This window comes from Liolophura sinensis, unplaced genomic scaffold (genome assembly GCF_032854445.1).
Source record: "Liolophura sinensis isolate JHLJ2023 unplaced genomic scaffold, CUHK_Ljap_v2 scaffold_238, whole genome shotgun sequence".
In the NCBI taxonomy this organism is placed as follows: Eukaryota; Metazoa; Mollusca; class Polyplacophora; order Chitonida; family Chitonidae; genus Liolophura; species Liolophura sinensis.
In genome coordinates, this window is record NW_027018177.1 from 1 (window position 1) to 20,655 (window position 20,655).

The 20,655-nt window shown below is 45.2% G+C and overlaps 45 non-coding genes across 45 annotated transcripts; 15 read left to right on the forward strand and 30 right to left on the reverse strand.

Annotated features, from left to right (window-relative positions):
- Positions 1–145: 145 nt before the first annotated feature.
- On the forward strand, positions 146–252 carry LOC135481559 (U6 spliceosomal RNA). Its single transcript, XR_010446065.1, has one exon. It is a non-coding gene; the product is annotated as a U6 spliceosomal RNA (small nuclear RNA).
- Positions 253–496: 244 nt separating this feature from the next.
- LOC135481514 (5S ribosomal RNA) lies at positions 497–615 on the reverse strand. The gene has a single exon (XR_010446023.1). It is a non-coding gene; the product is annotated as a 5S ribosomal RNA (ribosomal RNA).
- Positions 616–899: 284 nt separating this feature from the next.
- Positions 900–1,018, reverse strand: LOC135481527 (5S ribosomal RNA). The gene has a single exon (XR_010446035.1). It is a non-coding gene; the product is annotated as a 5S ribosomal RNA (ribosomal RNA).
- Positions 1,019–1,548: 530 nt separating this feature from the next.
- LOC135481560 (U6 spliceosomal RNA) lies at positions 1,549–1,655 on the forward strand. The gene has a single exon (XR_010446066.1). It is a non-coding gene; the product is annotated as a U6 spliceosomal RNA (small nuclear RNA).
- Positions 1,656–1,899: 244 nt separating this feature from the next.
- Positions 1,900–2,018, reverse strand: LOC135481539 (5S ribosomal RNA). The gene has a single exon (XR_010446046.1). It is a non-coding gene; the product is annotated as a 5S ribosomal RNA (ribosomal RNA).
- A 284-nt stretch (positions 2,019–2,302) lies between these two features.
- Positions 2,303–2,421, reverse strand: LOC135481551 (5S ribosomal RNA). Its single transcript, XR_010446057.1, has one exon. It is a non-coding gene; the product is annotated as a 5S ribosomal RNA (ribosomal RNA).
- Positions 2,422–2,951: 530 nt separating this feature from the next.
- Positions 2,952–3,058, forward strand: LOC135481562 (U6 spliceosomal RNA). Its single transcript, XR_010446067.1, has one exon. It is a non-coding gene; the product is annotated as a U6 spliceosomal RNA (small nuclear RNA).
- A 244-nt stretch (positions 3,059–3,302) lies between these two features.
- Positions 3,303–3,421, reverse strand: LOC135481563 (5S ribosomal RNA). Its single transcript, XR_010446068.1, has one exon. It is a non-coding gene; the product is annotated as a 5S ribosomal RNA (ribosomal RNA).
- Positions 3,422–3,705: 284 nt separating this feature from the next.
- LOC135481574 (5S ribosomal RNA) lies at positions 3,706–3,824 on the reverse strand. Its single transcript, XR_010446079.1, has one exon. It is a non-coding gene; the product is annotated as a 5S ribosomal RNA (ribosomal RNA).
- Positions 3,825–4,354: 530 nt separating this feature from the next.
- Positions 4,355–4,461, forward strand: LOC135481564 (U6 spliceosomal RNA). The gene has a single exon (XR_010446069.1). It is a non-coding gene; the product is annotated as a U6 spliceosomal RNA (small nuclear RNA).
- Positions 4,462–4,705: 244 nt separating this feature from the next.
- Positions 4,706–4,824, reverse strand: LOC135481585 (5S ribosomal RNA). The gene has a single exon (XR_010446090.1). It is a non-coding gene; the product is annotated as a 5S ribosomal RNA (ribosomal RNA).
- A 284-nt stretch (positions 4,825–5,108) lies between these two features.
- Positions 5,109–5,227, reverse strand: LOC135481597 (5S ribosomal RNA). Its single transcript, XR_010446101.1, has one exon. It is a non-coding gene; the product is annotated as a 5S ribosomal RNA (ribosomal RNA).
- A 530-nt stretch (positions 5,228–5,757) lies between these two features.
- Positions 5,758–5,864, forward strand: LOC135481565 (U6 spliceosomal RNA). The gene has a single exon (XR_010446070.1). It is a non-coding gene; the product is annotated as a U6 spliceosomal RNA (small nuclear RNA).
- A 244-nt stretch (positions 5,865–6,108) lies between these two features.
- On the reverse strand, positions 6,109–6,227 carry LOC135481608 (5S ribosomal RNA). Its single transcript, XR_010446112.1, has one exon. It is a non-coding gene; the product is annotated as a 5S ribosomal RNA (ribosomal RNA).
- A 284-nt stretch (positions 6,228–6,511) lies between these two features.
- On the reverse strand, positions 6,512–6,630 carry LOC135481613 (5S ribosomal RNA). The gene has a single exon (XR_010446117.1). It is a non-coding gene; the product is annotated as a 5S ribosomal RNA (ribosomal RNA).
- A 530-nt stretch (positions 6,631–7,160) lies between these two features.
- LOC135481566 (U6 spliceosomal RNA) lies at positions 7,161–7,267 on the forward strand. Its single transcript, XR_010446071.1, has one exon. It is a non-coding gene; the product is annotated as a U6 spliceosomal RNA (small nuclear RNA).
- A 244-nt stretch (positions 7,268–7,511) lies between these two features.
- Positions 7,512–7,630, reverse strand: LOC135481615 (5S ribosomal RNA). The gene has a single exon (XR_010446119.1). It is a non-coding gene; the product is annotated as a 5S ribosomal RNA (ribosomal RNA).
- Positions 7,631–7,913: 283 nt separating this feature from the next.
- On the reverse strand, positions 7,914–8,032 carry LOC135481616 (5S ribosomal RNA). The gene has a single exon (XR_010446120.1). It is a non-coding gene; the product is annotated as a 5S ribosomal RNA (ribosomal RNA).
- Positions 8,033–8,562: 530 nt separating this feature from the next.
- On the forward strand, positions 8,563–8,669 carry LOC135481567 (U6 spliceosomal RNA). Its single transcript, XR_010446072.1, has one exon. It is a non-coding gene; the product is annotated as a U6 spliceosomal RNA (small nuclear RNA).
- Positions 8,670–8,913: 244 nt separating this feature from the next.
- LOC135481617 (5S ribosomal RNA) lies at positions 8,914–9,032 on the reverse strand. The gene has a single exon (XR_010446121.1). It is a non-coding gene; the product is annotated as a 5S ribosomal RNA (ribosomal RNA).
- Positions 9,033–9,315: 283 nt separating this feature from the next.
- Positions 9,316–9,434, reverse strand: LOC135481618 (5S ribosomal RNA). The gene has a single exon (XR_010446122.1). It is a non-coding gene; the product is annotated as a 5S ribosomal RNA (ribosomal RNA).
- Positions 9,435–9,964: 530 nt separating this feature from the next.
- LOC135481568 (U6 spliceosomal RNA) lies at positions 9,965–10,071 on the forward strand. The gene has a single exon (XR_010446073.1). It is a non-coding gene; the product is annotated as a U6 spliceosomal RNA (small nuclear RNA).
- A 244-nt stretch (positions 10,072–10,315) lies between these two features.
- LOC135481619 (5S ribosomal RNA) lies at positions 10,316–10,434 on the reverse strand. Its single transcript, XR_010446123.1, has one exon. It is a non-coding gene; the product is annotated as a 5S ribosomal RNA (ribosomal RNA).
- Positions 10,435–10,717: 283 nt separating this feature from the next.
- On the reverse strand, positions 10,718–10,836 carry LOC135481620 (5S ribosomal RNA). Its single transcript, XR_010446124.1, has one exon. It is a non-coding gene; the product is annotated as a 5S ribosomal RNA (ribosomal RNA).
- A 530-nt stretch (positions 10,837–11,366) lies between these two features.
- LOC135481569 (U6 spliceosomal RNA) lies at positions 11,367–11,473 on the forward strand. Its single transcript, XR_010446074.1, has one exon. It is a non-coding gene; the product is annotated as a U6 spliceosomal RNA (small nuclear RNA).
- A 245-nt stretch (positions 11,474–11,718) lies between these two features.
- Positions 11,719–11,837, reverse strand: LOC135481621 (5S ribosomal RNA). The gene has a single exon (XR_010446125.1). It is a non-coding gene; the product is annotated as a 5S ribosomal RNA (ribosomal RNA).
- A 283-nt stretch (positions 11,838–12,120) lies between these two features.
- On the reverse strand, positions 12,121–12,239 carry LOC135481622 (5S ribosomal RNA). Its single transcript, XR_010446126.1, has one exon. It is a non-coding gene; the product is annotated as a 5S ribosomal RNA (ribosomal RNA).
- Positions 12,240–12,769: 530 nt separating this feature from the next.
- On the forward strand, positions 12,770–12,876 carry LOC135481570 (U6 spliceosomal RNA). The gene has a single exon (XR_010446075.1). It is a non-coding gene; the product is annotated as a U6 spliceosomal RNA (small nuclear RNA).
- A 244-nt stretch (positions 12,877–13,120) lies between these two features.
- Positions 13,121–13,239, reverse strand: LOC135481508 (5S ribosomal RNA). The gene has a single exon (XR_010446017.1). It is a non-coding gene; the product is annotated as a 5S ribosomal RNA (ribosomal RNA).
- Positions 13,240–13,522: 283 nt separating this feature from the next.
- Positions 13,523–13,641, reverse strand: LOC135481623 (5S ribosomal RNA). The gene has a single exon (XR_010446127.1). It is a non-coding gene; the product is annotated as a 5S ribosomal RNA (ribosomal RNA).
- A 530-nt stretch (positions 13,642–14,171) lies between these two features.
- LOC135481571 (U6 spliceosomal RNA) lies at positions 14,172–14,278 on the forward strand. The gene has a single exon (XR_010446076.1). It is a non-coding gene; the product is annotated as a U6 spliceosomal RNA (small nuclear RNA).
- A 244-nt stretch (positions 14,279–14,522) lies between these two features.
- LOC135481624 (5S ribosomal RNA) lies at positions 14,523–14,641 on the reverse strand. The gene has a single exon (XR_010446128.1). It is a non-coding gene; the product is annotated as a 5S ribosomal RNA (ribosomal RNA).
- Positions 14,642–14,924: 283 nt separating this feature from the next.
- On the reverse strand, positions 14,925–15,043 carry LOC135481626 (5S ribosomal RNA). Its single transcript, XR_010446130.1, has one exon. It is a non-coding gene; the product is annotated as a 5S ribosomal RNA (ribosomal RNA).
- Positions 15,044–15,573: 530 nt separating this feature from the next.
- LOC135481572 (U6 spliceosomal RNA) lies at positions 15,574–15,680 on the forward strand. The gene has a single exon (XR_010446077.1). It is a non-coding gene; the product is annotated as a U6 spliceosomal RNA (small nuclear RNA).
- A 245-nt stretch (positions 15,681–15,925) lies between these two features.
- LOC135481627 (5S ribosomal RNA) lies at positions 15,926–16,044 on the reverse strand. The gene has a single exon (XR_010446131.1). It is a non-coding gene; the product is annotated as a 5S ribosomal RNA (ribosomal RNA).
- Positions 16,045–16,327: 283 nt separating this feature from the next.
- On the reverse strand, positions 16,328–16,446 carry LOC135481628 (5S ribosomal RNA). Its single transcript, XR_010446132.1, has one exon. It is a non-coding gene; the product is annotated as a 5S ribosomal RNA (ribosomal RNA).
- Positions 16,447–16,976: 530 nt separating this feature from the next.
- Positions 16,977–17,083, forward strand: LOC135481573 (U6 spliceosomal RNA). The gene has a single exon (XR_010446078.1). It is a non-coding gene; the product is annotated as a U6 spliceosomal RNA (small nuclear RNA).
- Positions 17,084–17,327: 244 nt separating this feature from the next.
- On the reverse strand, positions 17,328–17,446 carry LOC135481558 (5S ribosomal RNA). Its single transcript, XR_010446064.1, has one exon. It is a non-coding gene; the product is annotated as a 5S ribosomal RNA (ribosomal RNA).
- A 283-nt stretch (positions 17,447–17,729) lies between these two features.
- Positions 17,730–17,848, reverse strand: LOC135481629 (5S ribosomal RNA). The gene has a single exon (XR_010446133.1). It is a non-coding gene; the product is annotated as a 5S ribosomal RNA (ribosomal RNA).
- A 530-nt stretch (positions 17,849–18,378) lies between these two features.
- Positions 18,379–18,485, forward strand: LOC135481575 (U6 spliceosomal RNA). The gene has a single exon (XR_010446080.1). It is a non-coding gene; the product is annotated as a U6 spliceosomal RNA (small nuclear RNA).
- A 244-nt stretch (positions 18,486–18,729) lies between these two features.
- On the reverse strand, positions 18,730–18,848 carry LOC135481614 (5S ribosomal RNA). The gene has a single exon (XR_010446118.1). It is a non-coding gene; the product is annotated as a 5S ribosomal RNA (ribosomal RNA).
- A 283-nt stretch (positions 18,849–19,131) lies between these two features.
- LOC135481630 (5S ribosomal RNA) lies at positions 19,132–19,250 on the reverse strand. The gene has a single exon (XR_010446134.1). It is a non-coding gene; the product is annotated as a 5S ribosomal RNA (ribosomal RNA).
- Positions 19,251–19,780: 530 nt separating this feature from the next.
- LOC135481576 (U6 spliceosomal RNA) lies at positions 19,781–19,887 on the forward strand. The gene has a single exon (XR_010446081.1). It is a non-coding gene; the product is annotated as a U6 spliceosomal RNA (small nuclear RNA).
- A 244-nt stretch (positions 19,888–20,131) lies between these two features.
- LOC135481631 (5S ribosomal RNA) lies at positions 20,132–20,250 on the reverse strand. The gene has a single exon (XR_010446135.1). It is a non-coding gene; the product is annotated as a 5S ribosomal RNA (ribosomal RNA).
- Positions 20,251–20,533: 283 nt separating this feature from the next.
- Positions 20,534–20,652, reverse strand: LOC135481632 (5S ribosomal RNA). The gene has a single exon (XR_010446136.1). It is a non-coding gene; the product is annotated as a 5S ribosomal RNA (ribosomal RNA).
- Between the last annotated feature and the right edge of the window lie 3 nt (positions 20,653–20,655).

A 20,655-nucleotide genomic window follows, 5' to 3' on the forward strand; every position in this document is an offset into this window, starting at 1 on the left:
GACAGCGTCGACTGAAAAAACCACGATTAAATGCGTTGGTTCTACGTTTTGGGCTACACGTTTATATGCAAATATCAAGAGCCCATCGTGCGGCAAAGGTGCACGTCGGCCATGTATAAAGTAAGACGGCATGGCTGCTGCTCTCGTACTTGCTTCGGCAGTACATATACTAAAATTGGAACGATACAGAGAAGATTAGCATGGCCCCTGCGCAAGGATGACACGCAAATTCGTGAAGCGTTCCATATTTTTCTTTTCTTTTCTCTTAAGCCCCAGTCTCTCCCCCACACAACCAGCGCTTGTAACAGACTTTTGTTCTCCCAGCGTTTTTAAAAGATCGTCTGCCTGTCCTGGAGCAGAAAAACAAAAAAGCAAGAATTCGGATTCATATCGTTGGTTCAATTCAGTTTATCCTTATTTATCTGGGTACATACATCTTGGTATTAATGAAGAAAAAGAGAGAGAGAGAAAAAAACAAAAAAAAAAAGAGGTTGCTAGCCTACAGCACCCGGTGTTCCCAGGCGGTCACCCATCCAAGTACTAACCGGGCTCGACGTTGCTTAACTTCGGTGTTCGGACGAGAACCGGTGTTTTCAACGTGATATGGCCGTAGGCACTGGTTGGGGTAAAACTTTGCTATATATTGGTGGTGAAATAAAATGCATGGAATATCAGAACAAGTGCACCAAACAGTGAAGAGGCTGGATGGCCGTTTGAACGAAGACAACAAACTCCCTGCCATCCCACGTCTGTCTTGGCTTAGATGGCTCATACAAGTCACGCTAGGGGCGATAACTCATATCCACATTTCCCCACCCACCATGGGTACATACATCTTGGTATTAATGAAGAAAAAGAGAGAGAGAGAAAAAAACAAAAAAAAAAAAAAAGAGGTTGCTAGCCTACAGCACCCGGTGTTCCCAGGCGGTCACCCATCCAAGTACTAACCGGGCTCGACGTTGCTTAACTTCGGTGTTCGGACGAGAACCGGTGTTTTCAACGTGATATGGCCGTAGGCTCTTGTTGGGGTAAAACTTTGCGATATATTGGTGGTGAAATAAAATGCATGGAATATCAGAACAAGTGCACCAAACAGTGAAGAGGCTGGATGGCCGTTTGAACGAAGACAACAAACTCCCTGTCATCCCACGTCTGTCTTGGCTTAGATGGACCATACAAGTCACACTAGGGGCGATAACTCATATCCACATTTCCCCACCCGCCAGTGTACATAGCGTGTGGCTGCGTGTGTGTGTCCGCATTGGGAGCATCGTCCCAACCCCTGTTCCATGTCAACCACTATACTTGTACTTCATTTTCTTTGCACCTAAATTTTGTTGGCAAAATATCATTTTAGTATGAGAAATAAACGAAAATCCACAGGCTGTGAGCGCACCCATTTAGACAGCGTCGACTGAAAAAACCACGATTAAATGCGTTGGTTCTACGTTTTGGGCTACACGTTTATATGCAAATATCAAGAGCCCATCGTGCGGCAAAGGTGCACGTCGGCCATGTATAAAGTAAGACGGCATGGCTGCTGCTCTCGTACTTGCTTCGGCAGTACATATACTAAAATTGGAACGATACAGAGAAGATTAGCATGGCCCCTGCGCAAGGATGACACGCAAATTCGTGAAGCGTTCCATATTTTTCTTTTCTTTTCTCTTAAGCCCCAGTCTCTCCCCCACACAACCAGCGCTTGTAACAGACTTTTGTTCTCCCAGCGTTTTTAAAAGATCGTCTGCCTGTCCTGGAGCAGAAAAACAAAAAAGCAAGAATTCGGATTCATATCGTTGGTTCAATTCAGTTTATCCTTATTTATCTGGGTACATACATCTTGGTATTAATGAAGAAAAAGAGAGAGAGAGAAAAAAACAAAAAAAAAAAGAGGTTGCTAGCCTACAGCACCCGGTGTTCCCAGGCGGTCACCCATCCAAGTACTAACCGGGCTCGACGTTGCTTAACTTCGGTGTTCGGACGAGAACCGGTGTTTTCAACGTGATATGGCCGTAGGCACTGGTTGGGGTAAAACTTTGCTATATATTGGTGGTGAAATAAAATGCATGGAATATCAGAACAAGTGCACCAAACAGTGAAGAGGCTGGATGGCCGTTTGAACGAAGACAACAAACTCCCTGCCATCCCACGTCTGTCTTGGCTTAGATGGCTCATACAAGTCACGCTAGGGGCGATAACTCATATCCACATTTCCCCACCCACCATGGGTACATACATCTTGGTATTAATGAAGAAAAAGAGAGAGAGAGAAAAAAACAAAAAAAAAAAAAAAGAGGTTGCTAGCCTACAGCACCCGGTGTTCCCAGGCGGTCACCCATCCAAGTACTAACCGGGCTCGACGTTGCTTAACTTCGGTGTTCGGACGAGAACCGGTGTTTTCAACGTGATATGGCCGTAGGCTCTTGTTGGGGTAAAACTTTGCGATATATTGGTGGTGAAATAAAATGCATGGAATATCAGAACAAGTGCACCAAACAGTGAAGAGGCTGGATGGCCGTTTGAACGAAGACAACAAACTCCCTGTCATCCCACGTCTGTCTTGGCTTAGATGGACCATACAAGTCACACTAGGGGCGATAACTCATATCCACATTTCCCCACCCGCCAGTGTACATAGCGTGTGGCTGCGTGTGTGTGTCCGCATTGGGAGCATCGTCCCAACCCCTGTTCCATGTCAACCACTATACTTGTACTTCATTTTCTTTGCACCTAAATTTTGTTGGCAAAATATCATTTTAGTATGAGAAATAAACGAAAATCCACAGGCTGTGAGCGCACCCATTTAGACAGCGTCGACTGAAAAAACCACGATTAAATGCGTTGGTTCTACGTTTTGGGCTACACGTTTATATGCAAATATCAAGAGCCCATCGTGCGGCAAAGGTGCACGTCGGCCTTGTATAAAGTAAGACGGCATGGCTGCTGCTCTCGTACTTGCTTCGGCAGTACATATACTAAAATTGGAACGATACAGAGAAGATTAGCATGGCCCCTGCGCAAGGATGACACGCAAATTCGTGAAGCGTTCCATATTTTTCTTTTCTTTTCTCTTAAGCCCCAGTCTCTCCCCCACACAACCAGCGCTTGTAACAGACTTTTGTTCTCCCAGCGTTTTTAAAAGATCGTCTGCCTGTCCTGGAGCAGAAAAACAAAAAAGCAAGAATTCGGATTCATATCGTTGGTTCAATTCAGTTTATCCTTATTTATCTGGGTACATACATCTTGGTATTAATGAAGAAAAAGAGAGAGAGAGAAAAAAACAAAAAAAAAAAGAGGTTGCTAGCCTACAGCACCCGGTGTTCCCAGGCGGTCACCCATCCAAGTACTAACCGGGCTCGACGTTGCTTAACTTCGGTGTTCGGACGAGAACCGGTGTTTTCAACGTGATATGGCCGTAGGCACTGGTTGGGGTAAAACTTTGCTATATATTGGTGGTGAAATAAAATGCATGGAATATCAGAACAAGTGCACCAAACAGTGAAGAGGCTGGATGGCCGTTTGAACGAAGACAACAAACTCCCTGCCATCCCACGTCTGTCTTGGCTTAGATGGCTCATACAAGTCACGCTAGGGGCGATAACTCATATCCACATTTCCCCACCCACCATGGGTACATACATCTTGGTATTAATGAAGAAAAAGAGAGAGAGAGAAAAAAACAAAAAAAAAAAAAAAGAGGTTGCTAGCCTACAGCACCCGGTGTTCCCAGGCGGTCACCCATCCAAGTACTAACCGGGCTCGACGTTGCTTAACTTCGGTGTTCGGACGAGAACCGGTGTTTTCAACGTGATATGGCCGTAGGCTCTTGTTGGGGTAAAACTTTGCGATATATTGGTGGTGAAATAAAATGCATGGAATATCAGAACAAGTGCACCAAACAGTGAAGAGGCTGGATGGCCGTTTGAACGAAGACAACAAACTCCCTGTCATCCCACGTCTGTCTTGGCTTAGATGGACCATACAAGTCACACTAGGGGCGATAACTCATATCCACATTTCCCCACCCGCCAGTGTACATAGCGTGTGGCTGCGTGTGTGTGTCCGCATTGGGAGCATCGTCCCAACCCCTGTTCCATGTCAACCACTATACTTGTACTTCATTTTCTTTGCACCTAAATTTTGTTGGCAAAATATCATTTTAGTATGAGAAATAAACGAAAATCCACAGGCTGTGAGCGCACCCATTTAGACAGCGTCGACTGAAAAAACCACGATTAAATGCGTTGGTTCTACGTTTTGGGCTACACGTTTATATGCAAATATCAAGAGCCCATCGTGCGGCAAAGGTGCACGTCGGCCATGTATAAAGTAAGACGGCATGGCTGCTGCTCTCGTACTTGCTTCGGCAGTACATATACTAAAATTGGAACGATACAGAGAAGATTAGCATGGCCCCTGCGCAAGGATGACACGCAAATTCGTGAAGCGTTCCATATTTTTCTTTTCTTTTCTCTTAAGCCCCAGTCTCTCCCCCACACAACCAGCGCTTGTAACAGACTTTTGTTCTCCCAGCGTTTTTAAAAGATCGTCTGCCTGTCCTGGAGCAGAAAAACAAAAAAGCAAGAATTCGGATTCATATCGTTGGTTCAATTCAGTTTATCCTTATTTATCTGGGTACATACATCTTGGTATTAATGAAGAAAAAGAGAGAGAGAGAAAAAAACAAAAAAAAAAAGAGGTTGCTAGCCTACAGCACCCGGTGTTCCCAGGCGGTCACCCATCCAAGTACTAACCGGGCTCGACGTTGCTTAACTTCGGTGTTCGGACGAGAACCGGTGTTTTCAACGTGATATGGCCGTAGGCACTGGTTGGGGTAAAACTTTGCTATATATTGGTGGTGAAATAAAATGCATGGAATATCAGAACAAGTGCACCAAACAGTGAAGAGGCTGGATGGCCGTTTGAACGAAGACAACAAACTCCCTGCCATCCCACGTCTGTCTTGGCTTAGATGGCTCATACAAGTCACGCTAGGGGCGATAACTCATATCCACATTTCCCCACCCACCATGGGTACATACATCTTGGTATTAATGAAGAAAAAGAGAGAGAGAGAAAAAAACAAAAAAAAAAAAAAAGAGGTTGCTAGCCTACAGCACCCGGTGTTCCCAGGCGGTCACCCATCCAAGTACTAACCGGGCTCGACGTTGCTTAACTTCGGTGTTCGGACGAGAACCGGTGTTTTCAACGTGATATGGCCGTAGGCTCTTGTTGGGGTAAAACTTTGCGATATATTGGTGGTGAAATAAAATGCATGGAATATCAGAACAAGTGCACCAAACAGTGAAGAGGCTGGATGGCCGTTTGAACGAAGACAACAAACTCCCTGTCATCCCACGTCTGTCTTGGCTTAGATGGACCATACAAGTCACACTAGGGGCGATAACTCATATCCACATTTCCCCACCCGCCAGTGTACATAGCGTGTGGCTGCGTGTGTGTGTCCGCATTGGGAGCATCGTCCCAACCCCTGTTCCATGTCAACCACTATACTTGTACTTCATTTTCTTTGCACCTAAATTTTGTTGGCAAAATATCATTTTAGTATGAGAAATAAACGAAAATCCACAGGCTGTGAGCGCACCCATTTAGACAGCGTCGACTGAAAAAACCACGATTAAATGCGTTGGTTCTACGTTTTGGGCTACACGTTTATATGCAAATATCAAGAGCCCATCGTGCGGCAAAGGTGCACGTCGGCCTTGTATAAAGTAAGACGGCATGGCTGCTGCTCTCGTACTTGCTTCGGCAGTACATATACTAAAATTGGAACGATACAGAGAAGATTAGCATGGCCCCTGCGCAAGGATGACACGCAAATTCGTGAAGCGTTCCATATTTTTCTTTTCTTTTCTCTTAAGCCCCAGTCTCTCCCCCACACAACCAGCGCTTGTAACAGACTTTTGTTCTCCCAGCGTTTTTAAAAGATCGTCTGCCTGTCCTGGAGCAGAAAAACAAAAAAGCAAGAATTCGGATTCATATCGTTGGTTCAATTCAGTTTATCCTTATTTATCTGGGTACATACATCTTGGTATTAATGAAGAAAAAGAGAGAGAGAGAAAAAAACAAAAAAAAAAAGAGGTTGCTAGCCTACAGCACCCGGTGTTCCCAGGCGGTCACCCATCCAAGTACTAACCGGGCTCGACGTTGCTTAACTTCGGTGTTCGGACGAGAACCGGTGTTTTCAACGTGATATGGCCGTAGGCACTGGTTGGGGTAAAACTTTGCTATATATTGGTGGTGAAATAAAATGCATGGAATATCAGAACAAGTGCACCAAACAGTGAAGAGGCTGGATGGCCGTTTGAACGAAGACAACAAACTCCCTGCCATCCCACGTCTGTCTTGGCTTAGATGGCTCATACAAGTCACGCTAGGGGCGATAACTCATATCCACATTTCCCCACCCACCATGGGTACATACATCTTGGTATTAATGAAGAAAAAGAGAGAGAGAGAAAAAAACAAAAAAAAAAAAAAAGAGGTTGCTAGCCTACAGCACCCGGTGTTCCCAGGCGGTCACCCATCCAAGTACTAACCGGGCTCGACGTTGCTTAACTTCGGTGTTCGGACGAGAACCGGTGTTTTCAACGTGATATGGCCGTAGGCTCTTGTTGGGGTAAAACTTTGCGATATATTGGTGGTGAAATAAAATGCATGGAATATCAGAACAAGTGCACCAAACAGTGAAGAGGCTGGATGGCCGTTTGAACGAAGACAACAAACTCCCTGTCATCCCACGTCTGTCTTGGCTTAGATGGACCATACAAGTCACACTAGGGGCGATAACTCATATCCACATTTCCCCACCCGCCAGTGTACATAGCGTGTGGCTGCGTGTGTGTGTCCGCATTGGGAGCATCGTCCCAACCCCTGTTCCATGTCAACCACTATACTTGTACTTCATTTTCTTTGCACCTAACTTTTGTTGGCAAAATATCATTTTAGTATGAGAAATAAACGAAAATCCACAGGCTGTGAGCGCACCCATTTAGACAGCGTCGACTGAAAAAACCACGATTAAATGCGTTGGTTCTACGTTTTGGGCTACACGTTTATATGCAAATATCAAGAGCCCATCGTGCGGCAAAGGTGCACGTCGGCCTTGTATAAAGTAAGACGGCATGGCTGCTGCTCTCGTACTTGCTTCGGCAGTACATATACTAAAATTGGAACGATACAGAGAAGATTAGCATGGCCCCTGCGCAAGGATGACACGCAAATTCGTGAAGCGTTCCATATTTTTCTTTTCTTTTCTCTTAAGCCCCAGTCTCTCCCCCACACAACCAGCGCTTGTAACAGACTTTTGTTCTCCCAGCGTTTTTAAAAGATCGTCTGCCTGTCCTGGAGCAGAAAAACAAAAAAGCAAGAATTCGGATTCATATCGTTGGTTCAATTCAGTTTATCCTTATTTATCTGGGTACATACATCTTGGTATTAATGAAGAAAAAGAGAGAGAGAGAAAAAAACAAAAAAAAAAAGAGGTTGCTAGCCTACAGCACCCGGTGTTCCCAGGCGGTCACCCATCCAAGTACTAACCGGGCTCGACGTTGCTTAACTTCGGTGTTCGGACGAGAACCGGTGTTTTCAACGTGATATGGCCGTAGGCACTGGTTGGGGTAAAACTTTGCTATATATTGGTGGTGAAATAAAATGCATGGAATATCAGAACAAGTGCACCAAACAGTGAAGAGGCTGGATGGCCGTTTGAACGAAGACAACAAACTCCCTGCCATCCCACGTCTGTCTTGGCTTAGATGGCTCATACAAGTCACGCTAGGGGCGATAACTCATATCCACATTTCCCCACCCACCATGGGTACATACATCTTGGTATTAATGAAGAAAAAGAGAGAGAGAGAAAAAAACAAAAAAAAAAAAAAGAGGTTGCTAGCCTACAGCACCCGGTGTTCCCAGGCGGTCACCCATCCAAGTACTAACCGGGCTCGACGTTGCTTAACTTCGGTGTTCGGACGAGAACCGGTGTTTTCAACGTGATATGGCCGTAGGCTCTTGTTGGGGTAAAACTTTGCGATATATTGGTGGTGAAATAAAATGCATGGAATATCAGAACAAGTGCACCAAACAGTGAAGAGGCTGGATGGCCGTTTGAACGAAGACAACAAACTCCCTGTCATCCCACGTCTGTCTTGGCTTAGATGGACCATACAAGTCACACTAGGGGCGATAACTCATATCCACATTTCCCCACCCGCCAGTGTACATAGCGTGTGGCTGCGTGTGTGTGTCCGCATTGGGAGCATCGTCCCAACCCCTGTTCCATGTCAACCACTATACTTGTACTTCATTTTCTTTGCACCTAACTTTTGTTGGCAAAATATCATTTTAGTATGAGAAATAAACGAAAATCCACAGGCTGTGAGCGCACCCATTTAGACAGCGTCGACTGAAAAAACCACGATTAAATGCGTTGGTTCTACGTTTTGGGCTACACGTTTATATGCAAATATCAAGAGCCCATCGTGCGGCAAAGGTGCACGTCGGCCTTGTATAAAGTAAGACGGCATGGCTGCTGCTCTCGTACTTGCTTCGGCAGTACATATACTAAAATTGGAACGATACAGAGAAGATTAGCATGGCCCCTGCGCAAGGATGACACGCAAATTCGTGAAGCGTTCCATATTTTTCTTTTCTTTTCTCTTAAGCCCCAGTCTCTCCCCCACACAACCAGCGCTTGTAACAGACTTTTGTTCTCCCAGCGTTTTTAAAAGATCGTCTGCCTGTCCTGGAGCAGAAAAACAAAAAAGCAAGAATTCGGATTCATATCGTTGGTTCAATTCAGTTTATCCTTATTTATCTGGGTACATACATCTTGGTATTAATGAAGAAAAAGAGAGAGAGAGAAAAAAACAAAAAAAAAAAGAGGTTGCTAGCCTACAGCACCCGGTGTTCCCAGGCGGTCACCCATCCAAGTACTAACCGGGCTCGACGTTGCTTAACTTCGGTGTTCGGACGAGAACCGGTGTTTTCAACGTGATATGGCCGTAGGCACTGGTTGGGGTAAAACTTTGCTATATATTGGTGGTGAAATAAAATGCATGGAATATCAGAACAAGTGCACCAAACAGTGAAGAGGCTGGATGGCCGTTTGAACGAAGACAACAAACTCCCTGCCATCCCACGTCTGTCTTGGCTTAGATGGCTCATACAAGTCACGCTAGGGGCGATAACTCATATCCACATTTCCCCACCCACCATGGGTACATACATCTTGGTATTAATGAAGAAAAAGAGAGAGAGAGAAAAAAACAAAAAAAAAAAAAAGAGGTTGCTAGCCTACAGCACCCGGTGTTCCCAGGCGGTCACCCATCCAAGTACTAACCGGGCTCGACGTTGCTTAACTTCGGTGTTCGGACGAGAACCGGTGTTTTCAACGTGATATGGCCGTAGGCTCTTGTTGGGGTAAAACTTTGCGATATATTGGTGGTGAAATAAAATGCATGGAATATCAGAACAAGTGCACCAAACAGTGAAGAGGCTGGATGGCCGTTTGAACGAAGACAACAAACTCCCTGTCATCCCACGTCTGTCTTGGCTTAGATGGACCATACAAGTCACACTAGGGGCGATAACTCATATCCACATTTCCCCACCCGCCAGTGTACATAGCGTGTGGCTGCGTGTGTGTGTCCGCATTGGGAGCATCGTCCCAACCCCTGTTCCATGTCAACCACTATACTTGTACTTCATTTTCTTTGCACCTAACTTTTGTTGGCAAAATATCATTTTAGTATGAGAAATAAACGAAAATCCACAGGCTGTGAGCGCACCCATTTAGACAGCGTCGACTGAAAAAACCACGATTAAATGCGTTGGTTCTACGTTTTGGGCTACACGTTTATATGCAAATATCAAGAGCCCATCGTGCGGCAAAGGTGCACGTCGGCCTTGTATAAAGTAAGACGGCATGGCTGCTGCTCTCGTACTTGCTTCGGCAGTACATATACTAAAATTGGAACGATACAGAGAAGATTAGCATGGCCCCTGCGCAAGGATGACACGCAAATTCGTGAAGCGTTCCATATTTTTCTTTTCTTTTCTCTTAAGCCCCAGTCTCTCCCCCACACAACCAGCGCTTGTAACAGACTTTTGTTCTCCCAGCGTTTTTAAAAGATCGTCTGCCTGTCCTGGAGCAGAAAAACAAAAAAGCAAGAATTCGGATTCATATCGTTGGTTCAATTCAGTTTATCCTTATTTATCTGGGTACATACATCTTGGTATTAATGAAGAAAAAGAGAGAGAGAGAAAAAAACAAAAAAAAAAAGAGGTTGCTAGCCTACAGCACCCGGTGTTCCCAGGCGGTCACCCATCCAAGTACTAACCGGGCTCGACGTTGCTTAACTTCGGTGTTCGGACGAGAACCGGTGTTTTCAACGTGATATGGCCGTAGGCACTGGTTGGGGTAAAACTTTGCTATATATTGGTGGTGAAATAAAATGCATGGAATATCAGAACAAGTGCACCAAACAGTGAAGAGGCTGGATGGCCGTTTGAACGAAGACAACAAACTCCCTGCCATCCCACGTCTGTCTTGGCTTAGATGGCTCATACAAGTCACGCTAGGGGCGATAACTCATATCCACATTTCCCCACCCACCATGGGTACATACATCTTGGTATTAATGAAGAAAAAGAGAGAGAGAGAAAAAAACAAAAAAAAAAAAAAGAGGTTGCTAGCCTACAGCACCCGGTGTTCCCAGGCGGTCACCCATCCAAGTACTAACCGGGCTCGACGTTGCTTAACTTCGGTGTTCGGACGAGAACCGGTGTTTTCAACGTGATATGGCCGTAGGCTCTTGTTGGGGTAAAACTTTGCGATATATTGGTGGTGAAATAAAATGCATGGAATATCAGAACAAGTGCACCAAACAGTGAAGAGGCTGGATGGCCGTTTGAACGAAGACAACAAACTCTCTGTCATCCCACGTCTGTCTTGGCTTAGATGGACCATACAAGTCACACTAGGGGCGATAACTCATATCCACATTTCCCCACCCGCCAGTGTACATAGCGTGTGGCTGCGTGTGTGTGTCCGCATTGGGAGCATCGTCCCAACCCCTGTTCCATGTCAACCACTATACTTGTACTTCATTTTCTTTGCACCTAACTTTTGTTGGCAAAATATCATTTTAGTATGAGAAATAAACGAAAATCCACAGGCTGTGAGCGCACCCATTTAGACAGCGTCGACTGAAAAAACCACGATTAAATGCGTTGGTTCTACGTTTTGGGCTACACGTTTATATGCAAATATCAAGAGCCCATCGTGCGGCAAAGGTGCACGTCGGCCTTGTATAAAGTAAGACGGCATGGCTGCTGCTCTCGTACTTGCTTCGGCAGTACATATACTAAAATTGGAACGATACAGAGAAGATTAGCATGGCCCCTGCGCAAGGATGACACGCAAATTCGTGAAGCGTTCCATATTTTTCTTTTCTTTTCTCTTAAGCCCCAGTCTCTCCCCCACACAACCAGCGCTTGTAACAGACTTTTGTTCTCCCAGCGTTTTTAAAAGATCGTCTGCCTGTCCTGGAGCAGAAAAACAAAAAAGCAAGAATTCGGATTCATATCGTTGGTTCAATTCAGTTTATCCTTATTTATCTGGGTACATACATCTTGGTATTAATGAAGAAAAAGAGAGAGAGAGAAAAAAACAAAAAAAAAAAAGAGGTTGCTAGCCTACAGCACCCGGTGTTCCCAGGCGGTCACCCATCCAAGTACTAACCGGGCTCGACGTTGCTTAACTTCGGTGTTCGGACGAGAACCGGTGTTTTCAACGTGATATGGCCGTAGGCACTGGTTGGGGTAAAACTTTGCTATATATTGGTGGTGAAATAAAATGCATGGAATATCAGAACAAGTGCACCAAACAGTGAAGAGGCTGGATGGCCGTTTGAACGAAGACAACAAACTCCCTGCCATCCCACGTCTGTCTTGGCTTAGATGGCTCATACAAGTCACGCTAGGGGCGATAACTCATATCCACATTTCCCCACCCACCATGGGTACATACATCTTGGTATTAATGAAGAAAAAGAGAGAGAGAGAAAAAAACAAAAAAAAAAAAAAGAGGTTGCTAGCCTACAGCACCCGGTGTTCCCAGGCGGTCACCCATCCAAGTACTAACCGGGCTCGACGTTGCTTAACTTCGGTGTTCGGACGAGAACCGGTGTTTTCAACGTGATATGGCCGTAGGCTCTTGTTGGGGTAAAACTTTGCGATATATTGGTGGTGAAATAAAATGCATGGAATATCAGAACAAGTGCACCAAACAGTGAAGAGGCTGGATGGCCGTTTGAACGAAGACAACAAACTCCCTGTCATCCCACGTCTGTCTTGGCTTAGATGGACCATACAAGTCACACTAGGGGCGATAACTCATATCCACATTTCCCCACCCGCCAGTGTACATAGCGTGTGGCTGCGTGTGTGTGTCCGCATTGGGAGCATCGTCCCAACCCCTGTTCCATGTCAACCACTATACTTGTACTTCATTTTCTTTGCACCTAAATTTTGTTGGCAAAATATCATTTTAGTATGAGAAATAAACGAAAATCCACAGGCTGTGAGCGCACCCATTTAGACAGCGTCGACTGAAAAAACCACGATTAAATGCGTTGGTTCTACGTTTTGGGCTACACGTTTATATGCAAATATCAAGAGCCCATCGTGCGGCAAAGGTGCACGTCGGCCTTGTATAAAGTAAGACGGCATGGCTGCTGCTCTCGTACTTGCTTCGGCAGTACATATACTAAAATTGGAACGATACAGAGAAGATTAGCATGGCCCCTGCGCAAGGATGACACGCAAATTCGTGAAGCGTTCCATATTTTTCTTTTCTTTTCTCTTAAGCCCCAGTCTCTCCCCCACACAACCAGCGCTTGTAACAGACTTTTGTTCTCCCAGCGTTTTTAAAAGATCGTCTGCCTGTCCTGGAGCAGAAAAACAAAAAAGCAAGAATTCGGATTCATATCGTTGGTTCAATTCAGTTTATCCTTATTTATCTGGGTACATACATCTTGGTATTAATGAAGAAAAAGAGAGAGAGAGAAAAAAACAAAAAAAAAAAGAGGTTGCTAGCCTACAGCACCAGGTGTTCCCAGGCGGTCACCCATCCAAGTACTAACCGGGCTCGACGTTGCTTAACTTCGGTGTTCGGACGAGAACCGGTGTTTTCAACGTGATATGGCCGTAGGCACTGGTTGGGGTAAAACTTTGCTATATATTGGTGGTGAAATAAAATGCATGGAATATCAGAACAAGTGCACCAAACAGTGAAGAGGCTGGATGGCCGTTTGAACGAAGACAATAAACTCCCTGCCATCCCACGTCTGTCTTGGCTTAGATGGCTCATACAAGTCACGCTAGGGGCGATAACTCATATCCACATTTCCCCACCCACCATGGGTACATACATCTTGGTATTAATGAAGAAAAAGAGAGAGAGAGAAAAAAACAAAAAAAAAAAAAAGAGGTTGCTAGCCTACAGCACCCGGTGTTCCCAGGCGGTCACCCATCCAAGTACTAACCGGGCTCGACGTTGCTTAACTTCGGTGTTCGGACGAGAACCGGTGTTTTCAACGTGATATGGCCGTAGGCTCTTGTTGGGGTAAAACTTTGCGATATATTGGTGGTGAAATAAAATGCATGGAATATCAGAACAAGTGCACCAAACAGTGAAGAGGCTGGATGGCCGTTTGAACGAAGACAACAAACTCCCTGTCATCCCACGTCTGTCTTGGCTTAGATGGACCATACAAGTCACACTAGGGGCGATAACTCATATCCACATTTCCCCACCCGCCAGTGTACATAGCGTGTGGCTGCGTGTGTGTGTCCGCATTGGGAGCATCGTCCCAACCCCTGTTCCATGTCAACCACTATACTTGTACTTCATTTTCTTTGCACCTAACTTTTGTTGGCAAAATATCATTTTAGTATGAGAAATAAACGAAAATCCACAGGCTGTGAGCGCACCCATTTAGACAGCGTCGACTGAAAAAACCACGATTAAATGCGTTGGTTCTACGTTTTGGGCTACACGTTTATATGCAAATATCAAGAGCCCATCGTGCGGCAAAGGTGCACGTCGGCCTTGTATAAAGTAAGACGGCATGGCTGCTGCTCTCGTACTTGCTTCGGCAGTACATATACTAAAATTGGAACGATACAGAGAAGATTAGCATGGCCCCTGCGCAAGGATGACACGCAAATTCGTGAAGCGTTCCATATTTTTCTTTTCTTTTCTCTTAAGCCCCAGTCTCTCCCCCACACAACCAGCGCTTGTAACAGACTTTTGTTCTCCCAGCGTTTTTAAAAGATCGTCTGCCTGTCCTGGAGCAGAAAAACAAAAAAGCAAGAATTCGGATTCATATCGTTGGTTCAATTCAGTTTATCCTTATTTATCTGGGTACATACATCTTGGTATTAATGAAGAAAAAGAGAGAGAGAGAAAAAAACAAAAAAAAAAAGAGGTTGCTAGCCTACAGCACCCGGTGTTCCCAGGCGGTCACCCATCCAAGTACTAACCGGGCTCGACGTTGCTTAACTTCGGTGTTCGGACGAGAACCGGTGTTTTCAACGTGATATGGCCGTAGGCACTGGTTGGGGTAAAACTTTGCTATATATTGGTGGTGAAATAAAATGCATGGAATATCAGAACAAGTGCACCAAACAGTGAAGAGGCTGGATGGCCGTTTGAACGAAGACAATAAACTCCCTGCCATCCCACGTCTGTCTTGGCTTAGATGGCTCATACAAGTCACGCTAGGGGCGATAACTCATATCCACATTTCCCCACCCACCATGGGTACATACATCTTGGTATTAATGAAGAAAAAGAGAGAGAGAGAAAAAAACAAAAAAAAAAAAAAGAGGTTGCTAGCCTACAGCACCCGGTGTTCCCAGGCGGTCACCCATCCAAGTACTAACCGGGCTCGACGTTGCTTAACTTCGGTGTTCGGACGAGAACCGGTGTTTTCAACGTGATATGGCCGTAGGCTCTTGTTGGGGTAAAACTTTGCGATATATTGGTGGTGAAATAAAATGCATGGAATATCAGAACAAGTGCACCAAACAGTGAAGAGGCTGGATGGCCGTTTGAACGAAGACAACAAACTCCCTGTCATCCCACGTCTGTCTTGGCTTAGATGGACCATACAAGTCACACTAGGGGCGATAACTCATATCCACATTTCCCCACCCGCCAGTGTACATAGCGTGTGGCTGCGTGTGTGTGTCCGCATTGGGAGCATCGTCCCAACCCCTGTTCCATGTCAACCACTATACTTGTACTTCATTTTCTTTGCACCTAACTTTTGTTGGCAAAATATCATTTTAGTATGAGAAATAAACGAAAATCCACAGGCTGTGAGCGCACCCATTTAGACAGCGTCGACTGAAAAAACCACGATTAAATGCGTTGGTTCTACGTTTTGGGCTACACGTTTATATGCAAATATCAAGAGCCCATCGTGCGGCAAAGGTGCACGTCGGCCTTGTATAAAGTAAGACGGCATGGCTGCTGCTCTCGTACTTGCTTCGGCAGTACATATACTAAAATTGGAACGATACAGAGAAGATTAGCATGGCCCCTGCGCAAGGATGACACGCAAATTCGTGAAGCGTTCCATATTTTTCTTTTCTTTTCTCTTAAGCCCCAGTCTCTCCCCCACACAACCAGCGCTTGTAACAGACTTTTGTTCTCCCAGCGTTTTTAAAAGATCGTCTGCCTGTCCTGGAGCAGAAAAACAAAAAAGCAAGAATTCGGATTCATATCGTTGGTTCAATTCAGTTTATCCTTATTTATCTGGGTACATACATCTTGGTATTAATGAAGAAAAAGAGAGAGAGAGAAAAAAACAAAAAAAAAAAAGAGGTTGCTAGCCTACAGCACCCGGTGTTCCCAGGCGGTCACCCATCCAAGTACTAACCGGGCTCGACGTTGCTTAACTTCGGTGTTCGGACGAGAACCGGTGTTTTCAACGTGATATGGCCGTAGGCACTGGTTGGGGTAAAACTTTGCTATATATTGGTGGTGAAATAAAATGCATGGAATATCAGAACAAGTGCACCAAACAGTGAAGAGGCTGGATGGCCGTTTGAACGAAGACAACAAACTCCCTGCCATCCCACGTCTGTCTTGGCTTAGATGGCTCATACAAGTCACGCTAGGGGCGATAACTCATATCCACATTTCCCCACCCACCATGGGTACATACATCTTGGTATTAATGAAGAAAAAGAGAGAGAGAGAAAAAAACAAAAAAAAAAAAAAGAGGTTGCTAGCCTACAGCACCCGGTGTTCCCAGGCGGTCACCCATCCAAGTACTAACCGGGCTCGACGTTGCTTAACTTCGGTGTTCGGACGAGAACCGGTGTTTTCAACGTGATATGGCCGTAGGCTCTTGTTGGGGTAAAACTTTGCGATATATTGGTGGTGAAATAAAATGCATGGAATATCAGAACAAGTGCACCAAACAGTGAAGAGGCTGGATGGCCGTTTGAACGAAGACAACAAACTCCCTGTCATCCCACGTCTGTCTTGGCTTAGATGGACCATACAAGTCACACTAGGGGCGATAACTCATATCCACATTTCCCCACCCGCCAGTGTACATAGCGTGTGGCTGCGTGTGTGTGTCCGCATTGGGAGCATCGTCCCAACCCCTGTTCCATGTCAACCACTATACTTGTACTTCATTTTCTTTGCACCTAAATTTTGTTGGCAAAATATCATTTTAGTATGAGAAATAAACGAAAATCCACAGGCTGTGAGCGCACCCATTTAGACAGCGTCGACTGAAAAAACCACGATTAAATGCGTTGGTTCTACGTTTTGGGCTACACGTTTATATGCAAATATCAAGAGCCCATCGTGCGGCAAAGGTGCACGTCGGCCTTGTATAAAGTAAGACGGCATGGCTGCTGCTCTCGTACTTGCTTCGGCAGTACATATACTAAAATTGGAACGATACAGAGAAGATTAGCATGGCCCCTGCGCAAGGATGACACGCAAATTCGTGAAGCGTTCCATATTTTTCTTTTCTTTTCTCTTAAGCCCCAGTCTCTCCCCCACACAACCAGCGCTTGTAACAGACTTTTGTTCTCCCAGCGTTTTTAAAAGATCGTCTGCCTGTCCTGGAGCAGAAAAACAAAAAAGCAAGAATTCGGATTCATATCGTTGGTTCAATTCAGTTTATCCTTATTTATCTGGGTACATACATCTTGGTATTAATGAAGAAAAAGAGAGAGAGAGAAAAAAACAAAAAAAAAAAGAGGTTGCTAGCCTACAGCACCCGGTGTTCCCAGGGGGTCACCCATCCAAGTACTAACCGGGCTCGACGTTGCTTAACTTCGGTGTTCGGACGAGAACCGGTGTTTTCAACGTGATATGGCCGTAGGCACTGGTTGGGGTAAAACTTTGCTATATATTGGTGGTGAAATAAAATGCATGGAATATCAGAACAAGTGCACCAAACAGTGAAGAGGCTGGATGGCCGTTTGAACGAAGACAACAAACTCCCTGCCATCCCACGTCTGTCTTGGCTTAGATGGCTCATACAAGTCACGCTAGGGGCGATAACTCATATCCACATTTCCCCACCCACCATGGGTACATACATCTTGGTATTAATGAAGAAAAAGAGAGAGAGAGAAAAAAACAAAAAAAAAAAAAAGAGGTTGCTAGCCTACAGCACCCGGTGTTCCCAGGCGGTCACCCATCCAAGTACTAACCGGGCTCGACGTTGCTTAACTTCGGTGTTCGGACGAGAACCGGTGTTTTCAACGTGATATGGCCGTAGGCTCTTGTTGGGGTAAAACTTTGCGATATATTGGTGGTGAAATAAAATGCATGGAATATCAGAACAAGTGCACCAAACAGTGAAGAGGCTGGATGGCCGTTTGAACGAAGACAACAAACTCCCTGTCATCCCACGTCTGTCTTGGCTTAGATGGACCATACAAGTCACACTAGGGGCGATAACTCATATCCACATTTCCCCACCCGCCAGTGTACATAGCGTGTGGCTGCGTGTGTGTGTCCGCATTGGGAGCATCGTCCCAACCCCTGTTCCATGTCAACCACTATACTTGTACTTCATTTTCTTTGCACCTAAATTTTGTTGGCAAAATATCATTTTAGTATGAGAAATAAACGAAAATCCACAGGCTGTGAGCGCACCCATTTAGACAGCGTCGACTGAAAAAACCACGATTAAATGCGTTGGTTCTACGTTTTGGGCTACACGTTTATATGCAAATATCAAGAGCCCATCGTGCGGCAAAGGTGCACGTCGGCCTTGTATAAAGTAAGACGGCATGGCTGCTGCTCTCGTACTTGCTTCGGCAGTACATATACTAAAATTGGAACGATACAGAGAAGATTAGCATGGCCCCTGCGCAAGGATGACACGCAAATTCGTGAAGCGTTCCATATTTTTCTTTTCTTTTCTCTTAAGCCCCAGTCTCTCCCCCACACAACCAGCGCTTGTAACAGACTTTTGTTCTCCCAGCGTTTTTAAAAGATCGTCTGCCTGTCCTGGAGCAGAAAAACAAAAAAGCAAGAATTCGGATTCATATCGTTGGTTCAATTCAGTTTATCCTTATTTATCTGGGTACATACATCTTGGTATTAATGAAGAAAAAGAGAGAGAGAGAAAAAAACAAAAAAAAAAAGAGGTTGCTAGCCTACAGCACCAGGTGTTCCCAGGCGGTCACCCATCCAAGTACTAACCGGGCTCGACGTTGCTTAACTTCGGTGTTCGGACGAGAACCGGTGTTTTCAACGTGATATGGCCGTAGGCACTGGTTGGGGTAAAACTTTGCTATATATTGGTGGTGAAATAAAATGCATGGAATATCAGAACAAGTGCACCAAACAGTGAAGAGGCTGGATGGCCGTTTGAACGAAGACAACAAACTCCCTGCCATCCCACGTCTGTCTTGGCTTAGATGGCTCATACAAGTCACGCTAGGGGCGATAACTCATATCCACATTTCCCCACCCACCATGGGTACATACATCTTGGTATTAATGAAGAAAAAGAGAGAGAGAGAAAAAAACAAAAAAAAAAAAAAGAGGTTGCTAGCCTACAGCACCCGGTGTTCCCAGGCGGTCACCCATCCAAGTACTAACCGGGCTCGACGTTGCTTAACTTCGGTGTTCGGACGAGAACCGGTGTTTTCAACGTGATATGGCCGTAGGCTCTTGTTGGGGTAAAACTTTGCGATATATTGGTGGTGAAATAAAATGCATGGAATATCAGAACAAGTGCACCAAACAGTGAAGAGGCTGGATGGCCGTTTGAACGAAGACAACAAACTCCCTGTCATCCCACGTCTGTCTTGGCTTAGATGGACCATACAAGTCACACTAGGGGCGATAACTCATATCCACATTTCCCCACCCGCCAGTGTACATAGCGTGTGGCTGCGTGTGTGTGTCCGCATTGGGAGCATCGTCCCAACCCCTGTTCCATGTCAACCACTATACTTGTACTTCATTTTCTTTGCACCTAACTTTTGTTGGCAAAATATCATTTTAGTATGAGAAATAAACGAAAATCCACAGGCTGTGAGCGCACCCATTTAGACAGCGTCGACTGAAAAAACCACGATTAAATGCGTTGGTTCTACGTTTTGGGCTACACGTTTATATGCAAATATCAAGAGCCCATCGTGCGGCAAAGGTGCACGTCGGCCTTGTATAAAGTAAGACGGCATGGCTGCTGCTCTCGTACTTGCTTCGGCAGTACATATACTAAAATTGGAACGATACAGAGAAGATTAGCATGGCCCCTGCGCAAGGATGACACGCAAATTCGTGAAGCGTTCCATATTTTTCTTTTCTTTTCTCTTAAGCCCCAGTCTCTCCCCCACACAACCAGCGCTTGTAACAGACTTTTGTTCTCCCAGCGTTTTTAAAAGATCGTCTGCCTGTCCTGGAGCAGAAAAACAAAAAAGCAAGAATTCGGATTCATATCGTTGGTTCAATTCAGTTTATCCTTATTTATCTGGGTACATACATCTTGGTATTAATGAAGAAAAAGAGAGAGAGAGAAAAAAACAAAAAAAAAAAGAGGTTGCTAGCCTACAGCACCCGGTGTTCCCAGGCGGTCACCCATCCAAGTACTAACCGGGCTCGACGTTGCTTAACTTCGGTGTTCGGACGAGAACCGGTGTTTTCAACGTGATATGGCCGTAGGCACTGGTTGGGGTAAAACTTTGCTATATATTGGTGGTGAAATAAAATGCATGGAATATCAGAACAAGTGCACCAAACAGTGAAGAGGCTGGATGGCCGTTTGAACGAAGACAACAAACTCCCTGCCATCCCACGTCTGTCTTGGCTTAGATGGCTCATACAAGTCACGCTAGGGGCGATAACTCATATCCACATTTCCCCACCCACCATGGGTACATACATCTTGGTATTAATGAAGAAAAAGAGAGAGAGAGAAAAAAACAAAAAAAAAAAAAAGAGGTTGCTAGCCTACAGCACCCGGTGTTCCCAGGCGGTCACCCATCCAAGTACTAACCGGGCTCGACGTTGCTTAACTTCGGTGTTCGGACGAGAACCGGTGTTTTCAACGTGATATGGCCGTAGGCTCT